Source organism: Carassius carassius, chromosome 3, assembly GCF_963082965.1.
Source record: "Carassius carassius chromosome 3, fCarCar2.1, whole genome shotgun sequence".
In the NCBI taxonomy this organism is placed as follows: Eukaryota; Metazoa; Chordata; class Actinopteri; order Cypriniformes; family Cyprinidae; genus Carassius; species Carassius carassius.
In genome coordinates this window covers 10,784,103-10,802,153 of record NC_081757.1, presented here as the reverse complement: position 1 = coordinate 10,802,153, position 18,051 = coordinate 10,784,103, and the positions used below count along the sequence as shown (strand labels likewise).

Below are 18,051 nucleotides of genomic sequence, written 5' to 3'. Positions count from 1 at the left end.
AAAAAAAAAAAACTTGGGACTGGTTGTTGGAAAGGATTCCACTTTTTTTTTTTTTTTTTACATTGTTCAAGACGAAGGTCTGAGCCAAAACAACAGATTGGCTTATACTCCTCAGCTCAACTAGTTAACATACCATATTGATTTGAATTTCCTTCTCTTATTGGTATTTGATGAGCACAGCATGCTTCACCCAGTTGTCCCTTGGGACTTCAGCATCCCATGTGAACTCTTCTCGCACTTACCATTAATTGAAAATGGCGTCATTGTTTTCCTTGGCCATTTTGTACTATTTCTAATGGAAGCCTTTTGTTGTGGCTCTTGGATGCAGGATTGATTATTTATATATTTATTTTCTATATATCACCCTTCCGAAAACTCTAATAATGGCGGTCTTTGAGAATCCCACAAAACCACAGTTTGTGGGAAAGATTCGCAATTTGACGTCAATGGAAATGTGTTTCCTGTCTTTACTTTGGCCAGACCAGTCAGCATAATGGTGGTTGGTGCTTAACTAGAAGACAATAAAAAAGAGAAAGCATTCTCACCACACATTCGATACATTTGTTATGCACTCATATGCTAATAATATGTATACATATGCACACAAACATTAAGAATTTTGATGTAAACTGTAGCCCAAGGTGGTTGTGTGATAATTGCTGTCAATTGCTGGCCTTTACAAGTAAAAAGATTCCTGATCTCTTTAAGGCCCCGTATCTCCAATGCATCATCAATCCTAATCATTAAACAAAGGAAATATTTCATTACAAAACCAAACTTTGCTATTTGTGACCATAGAGGCTTTTTGTTGTCAGGAAATGGAAAAACAAGCAGGAGATTAATGCCCTGAATTGGCCTTTTTAAGATGTAGATTGTCCAAGGAAGCATTCCAAAACAAAATCCTCACTTCTAAATATATAATAGAAATGTGGCTCTTTTATTAAAAGGGATAGTTCACCCAGAAAGGACAATTCTACTCTATCATTAATTACTCACCCTCATGTTGTTCCAAACCAGCAAGAGATTCATCTGTATCTTCGGAACAGAAATCAAGATGTTTTTGATGAAACCTGGGAGCTTTCTGACCCTGCATAGACAGACTTGTGACGGTATCAAATGTTTATGTTGCGATAATTGCCAAATATTTTATCATGGTGTACAGTATTTTCGTGATATTGAAATAAGTTACTAAAGTGTTGACATTATACAGTATAACTGGTTTAATAACTTTTTTTTCTCATAACAAAAAACTGAACATTTAAATATAATAAAGCAATACACAGAAAAAAATTTATAAAGGAAACAAATGTTTCAAACATTTAAAGTGCAAAAGAAGTTTTAAGAGAAAAATTCAACCATTCTTCTCTTCCATGTCAGAGTACCTTGACACTGACACTGACTGCTGACACAGGAGCCGGCGTTCTGACATAGAACACGGATACACTGCGGCTTGTTTGCAAGCAGAGGAATGCACATGCATGTGTCAAGGTACTGTCGTGAATGTGTCTGACACAGAAGAAAAGAAACGTTGAATAAATTCGTATTCTTGTACAAAAAAAGTATTCACGTCGCTTCAATAGCTTCTTTACATACAAATTATGTCTGACAACCTGCGATAAAAAGGCAGTGTAGCATTATTATGCTTCCCTGATAAGTTCCCTGATTGATTCAGGTTACTGTATAATAATATAATAGGTAATATAATATACCGTATTTTCCGGACTATAAGTCACACTTTTTTTCATAGTTTGGCTGGTCCTGCGACTTATAGTCAGGTGCGACTTATCAAAATTAATCTGACATGAACCAAGAGAAATTAACCAAGAGAAAACATTACCATCTACAGCCGCGATAGGGAGCTCTATGCTGCTCAGTGCTCCTTGTAGCCTATACTGAGCAGCATTGAGCGCCCTCTCGCGGCTGTAGATGGTCATGTTTTCTCTTGGTTCTTGTTTCTAAATGAAAATAGTCCAGTGCGACTTGTCTAAGTCGCAACATCTAACTACTGGTGTGCCTCAGGGCTCAGTTCTTGGGCCATTTCTCTTCTGTCATTCAGAAAAATGGCTTTTCATACTACTACTATGCTGATGACACTCAACTCTACTTCTCATTCCATCCTGATGATCCGACGTAGCTGCTCGCATCTTAGCTTGTCTTAGCTGCATTTCATGCTGGATGAAGGACAATCACCTTCAACTCAACCTTGTTAAGACAGAACTGCTTGTGGTTCCAGCAAACCCATCGTTTCATCACAATTTCACCATCAAGTTAGGCACATCAAACATAATTCCTTCAAAAACAGCCAGAAACCTTGGAGTTATGATTGATGATCAGCTAACTTTCTCAGACCACATTGCTAAAACTGTCCAGTCCTGCAGATTTGCTTTATTCAACATCAAGAAGATCAGGCCCTTTCTTTCGGAACATGCTGCACAACTCCTTGTTCAAGCTTTTGTTCTGTCCAGGCTGGATTATTGCAATGCTCTCTTGGCAGGTCTTCCAGGCAGTTCGATCAAACCTTTACAATTATTTCAGAATGCGTCAACAAGATTTTTGTTGTTTTTGATTGATTCCATTGTCCTAATTTGTAAGTCACTTTGGATAAAAGCGTCTGCTAAATGACTAAATGTATAACTTACCTTACCAGCTGATGTAATCATTAGGGCTGGACGATTAATCGAAAAATAATCAAAACCGAAATTCATAACCTCTAACTGACATAATTTTCCCATGTCGGTTATTTCGGTTTTTTAATCCTGTTAACACTTCCCCCTTAAAAGCATACTAGCACGTGTGTAGCCACATGACTCTGCTCTCCAGTCAGTGGCATAAAAGCAAAACACGGAGGTGAACGCCGGTTCACCACATACTGATGGCGTGCGAGCGGTGAGCCTTGCGTCTTCACTTAACTTTGTCAGTTGTATTTGTTTTATGGTTTGGACATTCAAGCGATTAGATGAACGGAATGTTTATTCTTATATCGAGCTTCCATGTTCGCACAGCTGCATTGTGGCACAAACACTCATATAAACAGTAGCTATGAATATCGCGCGCACAGAGGAACACATAAACTAGTTGTCAGCGCTGTCCTGTGATTTATCACTAAAGTAGCTTAAAAACTCAAAACTTATTATAGCATGTTTGTGTGCAGCGCACATGAAGCACAAGCGCGTGCATAGAGAGCAGCGGTCGCGCTGTGGGTTCCCGGTTTGTGTCTGTTTTGTAGGTTGCTTATTTTTGCTCATGTTATTCAGCTGCAACAGAATGCTTTGTAAAAATGTTTGACATCTAAATGTTTGACTTAATTTTTTTTATATTGGATTTTTTATCTTGTTGGAATCGAAGAATCTGAATCGATAAAATTCAAACGATACCCAACCCTAGTAAGAAATGTTACGAACATAGATAAAATAACTGCTGATAGTCAATCATATTTACAGTACAAACCTTGTCAGTGAACTATGAGGGCAAAAAAAACAAAACCGAAACAAAATAATCGTTCATTATTCGTAATCGAGGTAAAATGTTCAATTATTGGAGGTTTAATCATCCAGCGCTAGTAATCATGGTCACAATGGCTCCGAAAAACACCCCCGAAATTGCAAATAAAATCCACAAACTTAAACATAAAAAACAAAGAACTATAAAGAGTAACAATAACAGACTACAGTGTAGCTCTTTTGATTGGCTAAAATTCTCTTGACCTCTGAACAGTGCCCACCGCTGCCTCTACAGATGTATCTATCAAGTTTGCACCGCATTTCACACAGATTTGTGGTGCAAAAGGGAGAGTGCGTGAAACTTGTCATTTGAAAGAAAAATACAGGTTTGAGACTTGCAGCAGCAGATTCACGCTGTTGTTGTTATGCACTTGTGTTTGTGCATATATGTATAAGAAAATATTCTACAAATAAATCTCATTGCAAGAATTCACATACTGATTTGCGGATGTACAAATCAGGATTCGAGAAGGTGTAACTTTTGTGTTTGTGGGAGAGAAAAAAAAAATCTACAAATTTGCAGATTTACTGATACATTTGTGGCTGTTCTACAACTACAAATTCTGCTGCCACAGACACTCATTTGTATTTCACCAAAAATACCTTCATAAACTATCCCTTTAGTTTGAGTGCACAGTCAGACAGTATGCTCTAAAAACTCTTTTTTCTAGTGATTGGCAGCAATCTGGTTGTGTCAGAAACTTTGGGGAGGATCATTTTGATTACCTCTTTTTGATGTCTTTGATTTAGGCATTAAATTCAGATAGATCAGGGATGAATTTCCCAAAAGCAAAGTTAAGTTGAACTCTATTGTTAGTGACTGAAGTATAGTTGCTTTTGGGAAGTGCATCCCAGATCAATGTATTTTCTTCTCTTCTCTGAGCAAATTTAGTGAGAGACTGAAAGTCAGACTTTTTGTGTGTTTACATTGTATTAAATTAAACATGCAGCTCAAATGAGCATTTATTTTTTTATTCATATTGTTAAACTGAATAAAGGTGTGACCAGCCAGCATTTTTATGTAATATCCACAATTTGAGGAATTATTTTAACTAGATGGCTTCTTCTCTGTGACCTTTTACTTTTGACATTTCACTTTACTCTGTGACCATTTACTTGATTTTTACTTATTCTGGTGTGATGTCAAGTGTAGACATGAGCGCTAGAAACAATGTAAAATCTTTTTCATCTGAGAAGACACCAGAGTTCAAGAAAGTGTGACATTTTTGAAAACGCCCCACAGAAGAAACTCAGGAAATCCCTATAGAGGTTTGCTGAATAAGCAGAAGATTTAAATGCTTTCATTGATCCAACGTGACTAATAAACACATGACTACGGCAACATATGGCTTATCTGAGTTCTTCTTATTATAATTTTCATTATAATAAGGTATATCTATAATGCAAAGCTAATCGACATAGCCATTATCACTTCTTAGAATGCTGTGAAATATGTTGCATGCCGTTTAGTTTTAGTAAGAAACTATGTCATCTCACAGAAGGATTAATTTCGATGGCTGGTGTTAGGGCTGTCAAAATGACTGAAAAACTAAATTCGATCTTTCTACTTAAATATTATCAAAATTCAAATTATATTCGAATTTAAAAGGCATAATATCAGTTAGGGGATTTTTTTTTTTTTTTTTTACTTTTCTCTCCTGAGGCTATGAGAGGGCACATTGTGCAAAATATTATGCTAGTTTTTTCAAAGCGTAATAAAATAACACATCTATCTTTGAAAAAAAAAAAGTTCATAATGTTTAAAATAATGTTTATAAACCATATATAATTAATAAAGTTGCTTAAACAATTAGAAGGAAGAAAAAAACAGCACCATGCATGTATAGTATAATACAAGGGCCCGAAAATCAATTACAAAGAGTAGGCTACTTTCTTCATTTAAAAACATAAGATACAGTTGGATGGGGAAAAACCACCATAATGTCTTGAGATATGTTTTTTAAAAGTTGAACTTGCATTAATTTTACATGGCTTTCTAAACATGCCACTCTCTTGTGTGAGACACGTGTGCCACGAAATATGATAAAGTGAACAGCTTGGTCTCAGTTTTGACGTAAACGACATGTTCTCTCCTCACTGATGCGCTCATTTTTCGCAATATATTAAATGAACAATGTAGCAGAGCCGCATCTGGTGGGTTCAACTGGATAGGCTAACAAAACCATTAAAATGCAATGACACTTACATTGTCATCACATTTCATGTGCCACTGATAAGTCTGCCTGATGGATCAAGCAGACCTAAAATTTGAATGCAACATTTTAGCATTCGAATGTGGATTTTTTTTTCCTTTTTTATTCGAATATCTGAATTCCGAATTGACAGCCCTAGCTGATGTTATGATGATTTCTTTGATTACATAATCGTACAATTATATGGTCTGCAATAAAAAATAAAAAGAAAACAAAATTGGTGTAGCTTGTTAGAGAACTACGGCTGTTTGTATTAAATGCTGCACCGTCTGAAAGCAGGTGATAGAGATTTACTGCTAATCACAGAACCGGATTTACTGACGAGATGTGCATGACAATTGTATTCGATTAATCGTGCGGCCCTAATTGAGAGGTCATCACTAATACAGCTGTAAAATTCTGTGTGTGTGTGTGAGTTTCCATGTGTGTTACTCTTTCCCATGAGAGAAATCTGGTGAGGGTCAGCGATAGGTTAACACCATACCCATGTCCTCATCAGCACTCCATTAACAGATCTTTGTGTGTGTGTGTCAGGGTCAGCAATAGGCCATGTTTAAATCAGAGGTCCACTGTGGTCAAAGGCAGGTCACCAGATGATCAATTAATGTAGACACTCATAATCATAATGTTAACGTACAGAATACTCATGCTTATGAAACCCAACATGTACTTTCCATTCTACAGACATCCTTTATAGCCATTTTGACAGTGAATCCATATGGTAAATGCCACTATGGATCTATTTGGATTTAAAACCCTTTGTCCCAGTCCCATCGGCCTCTGCAAGCTGCATGGTCGGGTTGCTCTGCTGAACTTGTGCTGAACTTTTTTACTGCACTGCCACCAACCTTGCTCGGCCTGTAAATCTGACAGAAAATTTGTTTGGCCTTTGACCCACGGGTGTCCCTCAAGAGGCTCATACTGCTGGGGTCTGTTAAAACTATCACAGGGGAGGAACGCTCTCTCTCTGTGTGTGTATAAGGACTAATGAGAGATTGGGGCCGTTTGACTCGAGCTGTAAATCTGTAAACCCCCAACCCCCCCCCCCCCCCCCCCATCGCTTGCTCGCACACACAAAACGCATGCACACATCGCCACCGTCCTCTGGCAGAATTTCACAGGCCTCTGTGCTCTAAAATAATGGCTTGTGTTCTCACAGTAAATACTCGCTATTGCTCTGTTGTGGTATGTTTTTGCACTTTTCACCCTGTTCTCATTAGAAAACGAGACGTGAGAGAGATGAGAGAGGGGATGAAGATGAGGTGAAGAGGTCATATTTATGGAAGCCTGTAGCCGTGATTTTGGGCTCGGAGTAATTGGTTAATTTTTAACAACTGCTCCAGTAAGCCTAACCAATCGTGTTGTATATTCCCGGTTAGAGCAGTTGACCTCTGATCTGTGTGCCAGGCTGCAGGGCAGCATTCTATCTTTATAGGAAGTGACTTTTTACCATCAGAGCCAATGTTTAGTGTATTTTTCATAGACCGGGCCCATAAACTTTGGTGTTATGGGAAGCAATGCAGCATTTGTAAGCTTTCACTGCATGCAATGTTAACTGCGGTCATAAATGTCTGAGAAAAATATACAGAGGGATTTTGAGCCCGTGTACAGGATGAAACTGTGTTGTGTGGGCAAAAGGTCTTTGACCTCAAGGCCGAGTGTTCCTTCCAAAAACATGCACTCTTAGACTGACTAATCCTGATGTAGATTTTACTGAAAATGACCCTCGTTTTACAGTGGTGGGAAGTTTCGTGTCTCCCACATGTCCGGGGCAGAAAGACACATGTTTAAAGATATCCCTTTCCTTTTCCTCACCACTGGTATGTGCTTTTTTTTGCTACTATTGATTACGTGATGTTCTTTCATCCTGTTTTTCTTTTGTCCCCTGACTGTAGTAAAGTTGATATAATTATTCAGACATTCCCAAACCCATTCCCAAGACATTTTAAATTCCCATTCACTTTAATTGAGTACATTTCAAAGAAGTAAAATGAAATCAGTTTTGAATTTGAACTCTATTCATCTCTGGGCTGAACTGAAACAGAAGAGCTGTGTGCTTTAAATACTGTAGGGCTGCAAAATGAATAATTACATTTAAAATATGTTTTTCATATACATATAATATACATCAAATACATATTTTTCTTAAATATATACATGTATGTGTGTATTTATACATAATAAATATACACAGTCCACACACATATAGTAAGCATAAACTTTGTTTAAATGTGATATATCGCGATTAATCGTTTTGGAGCCCTAAATTATTGTAGAAGTATTGGGAGGCCACTCATCTGTCTGAGTGTGCAAAGGAAAGAATTAGTGACCGCACAAGTAACTGATGTTCTAGTAAAACGTTACACTGTGTCTACACCAGACGCGACAGTTGTCATGTCCCACCATGCCGCAACAGCTAAAGTCTGTCTCTACACTGGACGTGACAAAGTGACTGTTAAAAATCATTTGAAATTTGTGTCAATATGTCATTAATAGAAAGCAGAAGCAATTTACTGTCTGGGATTTGTCGTGTCGCACCACGCTTCATCCAGTGTAGACCTCATCACTGATTATGAGTTCTATAGTGTAGACACAGTGTTAGTTCATGTACATTTTTTTTATCTGTGAAGTTGCATTACATTGCTCAAAATTTACAGTAAAGAAATTTCTAAAGTTCAAAATACTAAATAAATAATACATATAAAGTATAAATATTTCTAAATCAAATAAATGCTGTTCTTTTTCATTTTATATTCCTAAAAGAACATAACTAAAGAACATAAAGTATCACTGTTTCTGCTTCAATAATATTATGTAATGTTACTTGAGCAACAAACCAGCATATTAGAATGATTTCTGAAGGATCATGTGTAGGGATGGGTATCGTTAAGGTTTTAAAGGTATTACTACTCTTACCGATACTGCTTAACGGTCCGGTACTCTACCGGTATTCTTATCGGTACTTTGTGTTGTGTTAAAGGCGGTCACACTAGCCTTTGAACATCCAAAATTATTTCGGACGCCGCTGCGAATATGGGCGGGAGCAAGATATAACGGTTTCCCCTCAGTTATCAAATGTACCATCTGTTCCTGTTTCCATTTACACTGCGAACCATGCAGCTTCTTTTTTTATTATCTTTTAAATATGTATTATATAAAATAGGATGCTGCGCTACGGCTAAAATTAGCACTTCCTTCATTTTTTAATTTCTGTACAGAGAGGTCACGCAGTGACGTATCGCTCATCTACTGGTCACACGACTTCATGTGATGCGAATTCGCAGGTCAGAGTTCACCAAACTTGAACTTTAGAACGTAGCGAAATGCGAATTTTTCACATGAGCCTGCGTTTCCGGTCTGACGCATTCGCATGCGTATGAATGGAAGTCAATGGAACGAAAAGTGCAGTGTGACCGCCCCTTTAGTCAGTCGAAAACTTTGCATTTCTCTGTCTGCACATAATGCACTTTTGAAAGATGCTTTGACAGATTGCTTGTGTTTCCGCCCTTACATGCAAAAATTTTGTTGCACTTATGACAACCAGCGTTGTCTGCATCAACTCTAGTGAAGTATAAACACACTTTGGAACGTTTTGCTGTCTCCGCCATCGTCACTCTTTGTATTAAGCGGGAGTTTTCGTACTGTAAGGGGCCATTCACATATCGCGTCTAAAAACGCGTGGAAGACGCTAGGCGCGCCGCTTTCTGATTTTTTTTCCCCAAAGCCTTCGGGCACTTGCGCTCCTGAGGAGTCTGCCGTTGCTAAGCAACCATGACCTGCTCTCTCCATGAAGACGCGGAAATTTCAGAAATGGATAAATGGATTTGAAGCACTAAAAACTGCTTGCAGTAGCTCTGCTACTAAATTAATTTAAAAATCCACATACAGCTATCAGCTGTTCCTTCATCTTGGCTGAGCTTTCAATGTTGTTACGGAAAAGGTGAGGAAGTTACATGACCTGCGGTGCGCTTGCGGCATTCTGAAAAGTTGAGATGTTTTTAACTCGATGCGGTGCGGACGTGCCTGGAAAAAACGAGCTCGTCGCACCGCATGCGCGTCGCGACCGCGTCGCTTCCATTATGAGCGCGCATACTGCCCGCCTACATTTGAAATAATGAACTTGAGCGCGCAAAAGACGCGATATGTGAACAGCCCCTTATGCGTGTGTCTGCACCGCCCTCGTTCTTGTTGTGTGTGTGTGTGTGTGACTGACAGACAGCCTCCACGGCGCGCATGAGAGATCTCGCAGATCTCACAGACAAACGTCTAAATATGATCGCACATTAGAAATATTTGGTGAGATAAAATGTGCACGATAACATTATTAACTTATAATATTAACGATAACTTCATTAATTTTTTCCCCTCCAGTACCGAAAGCAGAACCGATATCGTCAGATCTTACTGATACTACGGTCTTTCATAATTTAGCCCCGGGGCCATTTTAATACCGGGTTTCGGTACCCATCCCTAATCATGTGACACTGAAGACTGGAGTAATGGTTGCTGAAAATTCAGCTTTGCCATCAAAATAAATGGTTACATATTGTATATTATATAAAATGTATAAAAATTTAAGTTTGTTATTTTAAATTGCAATAATATTCCACAATATAACTTTTGCTGTAATTTTGAACAATGGTGTAGGTACAGTATGTAGACATTAACATTATAAATATAAATATTTCGAGTAATAATGTCACAGTTAGCCATTGTTTCTTATTTAAATCAGCTGTTTAAGATATTTCAGGTACACTTGTAAACTGATTAAACTCGGCTTGTCTCTCTTCAGATTTGGTCATGAGAATTGAGAAAGTATTATAGCATTACAGGAAACAGCCACTGCACTTCCAGGAGCTTTCGTGCTTTAGCTTTCACCCTCCCCTAACCTTGAATCTGTCAAATGTGTATCATTTTTGACAGACAATAACACATTTCTCAGCTCATTTGAGAATGGATGTGCTTGGGTGGTCAGGGACCTCTGTGGATTACACAAACACACACACACACACACACACACACACGTTTAAAGTGTGTGTCACTGCAGCCTACAGTATATTGGACTGAAGACTGACCGCAGGCTGCATGAAACCACTGAACGGGTTGAGTATCCGCCCTCGGTTCCTAACCAGTCCAAACCAGAAGCTGGGCCCAACAGCAACCGGTCCGTGCTGCTAAGTAATTCTGACAGGCGCTAACTCAAACAAGTTAGACAAGAACACATACATTGATGGTCTGAAAAATCATTTATTCTATCATATGTCTTTCTCTGTTTTCTAGAAACTTGTAATTGTCCCATTGCAACTTTGTATATTAAGTACAATTTAGATGGCCTGATCCACACAGATGTTTGTTTTGTCATTGATGGCTTACTTTAATTTCACTGCAGTGAAAGAGTCCTAGTGTCTTCATGAAAGTTTGACCTGATCATTGGAAAGTTATGGAGATCAGAACACGGGTAGAATGAGTAAGCCACAATTGTGGCTGCTTTTTGTAATTAGTTTGTTTATGGATGAAATAATATAATATGCTGTAAAGCCTATGTTAACCTGCCAAGCTGAGTCATTTGAAAAACTGTATAGTTTGTAAATAGTTCCATCTTCTGACATTTGACAGTGTGCTTGATCCTTCAGTGACTTGGTGATATGAAATGCTGGATGTAGAGCACATGTAGAGAGTCAGAAATTTCATTACGTTGCGTAATCACATATTAAACATTTTATTTTCATCGCTGTTCCCAATTTCACACTGTAATATACCTATTGTATTATTGTCGTAGTCTAAGGAAGGTGTGGACACCAGAGATTCTCTCAATGTAACAAACGTAAGTTCAAGTGACCAATGCCTAAATAAACACTCATGACTCTGATGAGGAGTCCAGTAAACCGACCTCACACCCTTGCAAGGAAGTTTTACAGTCCTGTTAAAAATCACTAAGGGGAAGAAAGAGATGGAAGAGAGGAAAAGTGGGGTGGGGGTGGAAGAGTCAAGGCTTTCAGGGGTCTTCTGGGACTCACTTACTGCCAGTGAGTTTCTTATAGCTGCCTCGGGAGGGGTGTATTAGGGCCGTGCAGAAATGAATGGCCTTGAGAGTTACCACAGTTTTACACTACTAGGCCAGAGATGTGTCAGCGATCATGCTTGCAAAACCACTTAAAGTTGTTACATGTTGTATCATGTTACAGTTACGCAGGCAAAGTTAATATTTAAGTATGGGCAGCTGGGGTACATGCGGGCATTATTTGCAAATAATTACCTTGTGGGGATGAATATGAGGTTAGATAAACATTTAAATATATACCTTTAAAAATTTACAATTAATATGTTTATTAATAAATTGCTACATTATTTGTATTGTGTATTCATTATAATAATATACTACAACTAGAACACATATTGTATAGTAATTCAATATTATAGTAATTTATGTATTACTTGATGAATGTGAATTAATTTTTTTAAGTAACATTTTAAGTTATGTAAATGTATATATTGTATGTATCTTTTCAAGGTATTTATGAATGTTATTCTGATTATTTATAAATATTTTTTTTGTTGATTATGTATGTTAATGTAATTTTTTAGATATATCTTTTTAGTTAAGTGCATGAGACACTGATTTTAATGTTCACATTCATTCCTCATGTTGGCCACCACGCATTATTTGCGTATTTACTCCTTCTAGAGGCAAAATTCTAAATGTAATATTTTTAGGGAACTGCTGCCTTAATACTGTCATAACAATTTCCAAAAGATTCTCTGCATGGTTCTCTTCAGATTACAATCCTGTGTTTCCTTTTTGCTTCACCACATATTTCCCGGATCACAGCCCTCAACCGCCGTGAATGTCCATTACCCTGGTGACAGCCATTACCCTTGAGTTCATGCTGCATGGGCCGCTAAAGCCTACTGAATATGTGCTTTGGACAGTGAGGTGTGTTTGACTTCAAACCCACGTCATCTTTCTTCTGTTAGACAGAAGCCTGGCGGACATGTGTCCTGATTCAGACTGATACAGAAGAAAATATTGAGCCTGGAGCTTGACCAGTGCATTGGAGGCCTTGGAAGGGCAAAACAGTGGTTGAGATGAGTCTGCATGAGAAGACAGTCTCCAAGAAAGCTGTGTCCAAAAACACAAGCTTCTGTAACAAGCTCCAAATAATTCTCCCTGGTCTCATGAGCTCAGTGTCAGACAAAATCTTTCTGTTTATAGAAGGATGATGCTTGCAGTGTGTCATCCATCCACTACTGATGATGACACAACATTACCTGTTGTTTGTTCATTTTTAATGACCGCTCCCACCTCAATAAATTCAAACACGCTATCGCTATGAGTCATTTATACATATTTTTAATATTATAAAGTGTGTGTGTGTTTGTGTTTGTGTTTGTGTGCATACAGTAATATGCATGTGTGTGTGTGTGTGTGTATCAAATTCAACAGTTCTGGTCCTCTAATCTGATTGGCTGAGAGAAGTGGGATATATTAATGTGATATGGGAACTCCAACCGCTTCACCATTTGTATCACTCCACTTGTGGTATTTCTCACAGGGAGCATCTTGGCAGACACCCAAATCCACTAGAATTTTGTTTCACGGAATGCAGTTTTAAGAGTTTTTTTAGGCAAGAATGTATTTTTTTTATTTTTTGACTAAAAATATGTAGATGGTTAATAAAGATAATGTTTATCTGAAAATTTGCTTCAACATTTTTGGTGATGTGGGCTCCAGGGCGTCAGTGGCCATTCAGCACTCGTGAATGCTCTGGCTTCACCTCGGTCAGATCTTCTGGAATTTACCGCTGGCTCTGATGTCTCTATAGTGGTTAAATTCGATATAGTTCAATTTAGCTTTGCTCTCATTAACCTGTTGTTTGTTCCAGAGCATATAGTTTAGGTTGAGTGCAACATCTAACTTCCATGCTGTATAAAGCATTGCCTTTGTACTTTTGACTGAACTGCATAGCAGCTTTTATGCTGGCTGTTGTTGTTTATTAAATATTATTATTCAATAATATTTATTATAAATAGTGGAATTTATTAATAGCATTTAGTATTGGGAAAATTTACATTATTCTGCCATTTAGATGGCAACAAGAGACTGTTTTTATGAGTGAGCAGTAAAGACTTTTATGTTAAAAGAGACTGTAACTTGGTTGTTAACAAGGAAGTTATTTTTTACTTTCAATAGCACCTTGTAAGATTGAGCAGTGCTGTCATCAGAAATCACCCTTAACAAATGAAAGGTTGGTACAACAAAGCCTATCGCTTTCTTCAGCAGACATTCAAACAAATGTTTTGTTGTGAATATGAGATTGAGCTGAAGAAATAAGCTATATGCAGGTATTCACACTCACTCAGACAATCTCTCATTCATAATACTCAACTCTACATAATACAGTGAGCTGTTTAATACTATTATACAATAAGTTTTCAATGAAGCATTTCAACGTTCCTTCTTTACTAGGGATGTGACGAGATCTCGTGGCAGATATCCTCACAATTTGCAGTGTTTACAGCTGCACGATTAATCATTTAAAATGGCAATCTCGATACACAATACAATCTCAACACTCACAGGATCATCTTATTCTTGAATGACAGCGATTCAGCTATGTCTATTAAGACTGTTTCACATCGCGAGCGTCAGTGGAGTGTGAGAAGCACTTCTGTCACTGCTCATGTTAATGAATCATTCATGCTGCTGCTGATCCAGAAAGAGCAACACAAACCACACCTCATTATTTATGTGTTACAGACATTTAAATAACAGAAGCACTTGGATAAAAGTTTATAGTTTGGGTATAAACAGTTATTCTCTCCACAGTAGCGATCAAAACGAAAGTATCTTAAGATGTACATGTATTTTAACGCTTATCCTCTTCCGGCACGGGGTGGCGACAACTGCCCGTTTAAAAAAAGTATTTGTCATTGAATAGTTAAAGGGATAGTTCACCCAAAAATGAAAATTATATCATTAATGACTCACCCTCATGCCTTTCCAAACTCGTGAGACCTCCGTTCATCTTCGGAACACAGTTTAAGATATTTTAGATTTAGTCCGAGAGCTTTCTGTCCCTCCATTGAAAACTCCATTTTGTTCTTAGGCTGGTAATAGTAGAGCAAAATCAATGATGATGATTTCTGAGAAATAAAGATCTAAAGCTTAACTAGTAATAGTTTTACAGATCCCTCTGTTTTGTTGTTTCATCAGAAAAAGGGAGAGTAAAAGAGAAAAGGATCTCTTAAGTAATGCACTGGTAATGTGAAGCATCACTTTGAAGTGTTCTTTGAATAAAACACTTTTAGATCTTCTGACTTTAGAAATCTGTGCCATAAACAGTTATATTTGGTGCTGCCAATGCATATAACATAAAATACCTCTCAAAGAATTTTTGTTATGCCATGGAGTACAGATTGCTGGTCTGAACTCTTTTGACCCTTAGCTTATATTTTCTTATGATTGTTTTATGAGTCAACTTGTCTGTTTCACTTGAAGCTTTCACTGAAATGTAGGATTTTGACTGGTGCCATTTTACTTTCAAACATGACTCCGTGAAGAGGATGAAAGACATCTCTGTGAAGTTTTCTAAGAGAGTTTCTAAAAAGTGAAAAGAGTTGAAAGTACATGTGGACATTTAAGATGTCTGAATACGTACATTATGTGCCATTGTAGCGTGTTTCTCCACATTGTTTCCAAAAAGCCGTCAGGAATGATCAGTGAGCTGAGGCGAGTTTCCAGAGGCTTCCCTCGACTCGGTGACACCCTGCAGAGAGCCTGTCTGAGGCTGAGGAAAAGAGCAAACGCTTATCCCAACTCAAAGACATAAACAATGAATATCCACAATCACTGTTTTGAAACCGCAAAGAACAGGTCCAGAAGTGTGAGACCACTGTGCAAAGCTGGCCTTCATAGTCTGATTTAAACCTGGACATACTTTTAAACAAAGATTCATGATGTAAAATGAAAAAGAAATCTATAATATTCTGCACTATTTTAGGTCACTAATCCACTAAACACATTTATGTCATTGATCACATGAACTTCTTTTGTATAGACAGCTAGGAGACATACTAAATACGTAGGCATTCAACTTTTCAGTCAAATTGTTATTGTGATAATATAAAACTGCATTAAATCTAATAAAAGCAACATAAAAGTGGTCTTTTGGATTCCACTGTATATTTCTTAATACGTTTGTCCTATCCTTACTTCCACATAGATCTGGAATAGTCTGTGGAAAGGAAAATGATTCATGAGTTAGAAGTCTTCAAGGTCCAAGATGAATAGTGTTTATTGTAGCTTGGCACATCCCGTCCCTCTCAGTCAACAACGTCTTTGTGCTTTTGCAAAATATGTGTGTTCCATGGATTGTTGCAAGCTGGAAATGTGATATTTCTCAATTCTTTGTACTTATGCTCCCGCATGTACAGTCTCTCTCTCTTTGTCTGTCTTTCTGTCTCTCCATCATTTCACCCGCTGCCCTCTCCACTTGTAATTATGTTAAAATAAACAGTAACCCAAGCAGCCACATCACTCGACAACAAAACGAAACGACAAAGACATTCCCTGGTTGAGTCAAAAAGTGGTGAAATGCTCCAAAGAATTTGTTGCTTTCTGAAGAGGGTTCGTTCTGAAAATAAGTGCATTTATAAAGAATGTTCTATTTGCGAGTAGGATTGAATTTGCAAGCGGCAGTGATACGGTAAGCTGAAGCACCAGTAACATCTTTACAGTGAAAGCTGTCTGTGTAACTTTGCTCTACTGACCCTGAAACGGCCTGTGATGTCATTGTACTCCTCAACAGACACATGAAGACCCACAGAAAACTGACCGGCTGTTATATAATGCTGAATCTCCAAGCCACAGCTTTGCATTTTAGCTTACTCTCCCTTTGATGGTTTTCACCTCAAACACCTCAAACTACGTCATGGCTCAATTTTGTCCACTCGCCTTGCCTCGATCGTCATCGCTCCCAAACCAACACGGTGTTGGTTAGTGCGATATTTCCATCCAGTGTGATGTGAAGAACCAATTTAACATTTCTGGGCCAAACATTCCGCCTGTTTTCTTGACGTTTGCCCTGAATGAAAACAAACCAAAACATGACAGAATCATCTGGGCCTATCTTGAAAGATTGCACTCACCATCAAATTACCAGTCACCAAAGTTTTGTTTACCGTCGTTTGAGTGGTTGTGTGGGTTTGTCTTATTAAGCACTCCACATTGCATCAGAGGCTGTCTCTCTGTGGAATTGAGGGAAGACCCCTGTTCTCGTCCCAGAACTGGTTAAATGCACTTGGCAGCCGTGAACCCAGTAGCTATAAGCACATGCTAGATTTAATGTCTTCGACTTAAAAAAAAAAACTTAACCCATATTGATTAACTTGACTGCATCAAATTAGCCACTGGTTGTAGTGTAATTATAACATTAATCTCCGGTTTACCTCTAGCTCTTCTTTCTCTCATTCTCTCGTCTCACACTTTCCAGGTGTATTCTCAGTCCAGGACTGGCGAGCCTAATGATGTGAATGCCTGATGATTGATGTAATCTTATTAAATTTCAGTAAATAGGTCTAGAAGAGTCTTTTGAATGCATTTATGTACCTAATGTCAAACAGGTGGTCAAATCGAGTGGTGGGTTTTGGTATTTTAATTTCCATGTAAATTTTATGTTTCAAAAGTTAGGGGTTGGTAAGATTTTTTGTGTTTTTGAAAGAAAGAAGTCTCTTATTCTCACCACTCACCAAAGTAAATATAGTAAAACTGATATTTTGAAATACTTTTGCAGTTTCGCAAAGCTGGATTTTCAGCAGCTATTACTCCAACCTTCAGTGTCGCATGATGCTTCAGAAATTATTTTAATATGCTGATTTGGTGCTCATACCATTTCAAAAATTTTGTCAATGTGAAAAGGAAAATTGCTGTGTATAAATATTCTTAACAGCACAACCATTGTGATACATTTTTTTCAGGACTCTTTAAATAGCCAGTTCAAAAGAACAGCATAAATAGATATATTTTGTAGCATTATTCATTTTTACAGTCACTTTTGATACTATCGATCAATTTAACATGACCTTGCTGACGAAGCATTCTTATTGAGAGGAAAAAAACCCTGACCACACAGATAGATTCTACCTCTTACCACATGGATACATACTGAGGTTTCACAACATTGACCAAAGTTTATTTAAAGTCCAAAAGAGGCTTTGAAATATACTAGTATCAGAGTCTTCAGGACAGGGAGATAAATACACAGTCAACCACTGAGTTTAAAGAAATAAAAACAGATTCTGAACACTAAACCCTACTGGTTATTAGCTGTATAGTCTCC

At 37.8% G+C, this 18,051-nt stretch overlaps 2 long non-coding RNA genes across 2 annotated transcripts in view; one reads left to right on the top strand and one right to left on the bottom strand.

Moving 5' to 3' along the window:
- LOC132118923 (uncharacterized) overlaps window positions 1–18,051 on the bottom strand; it is a 350,882-nt gene that overhangs the window by 21,469 nt on the left and 311,362 nt on the right. The gene's annotated exons all lie outside the window — the stretch shown is intronic.
- The window catches only part of LOC132118941 (uncharacterized), a 60,754-nt gene that overhangs the window by 13,534 nt on the left and 29,169 nt on the right, over window positions 1–18,051 (top strand). The window lies entirely within an intron of this gene.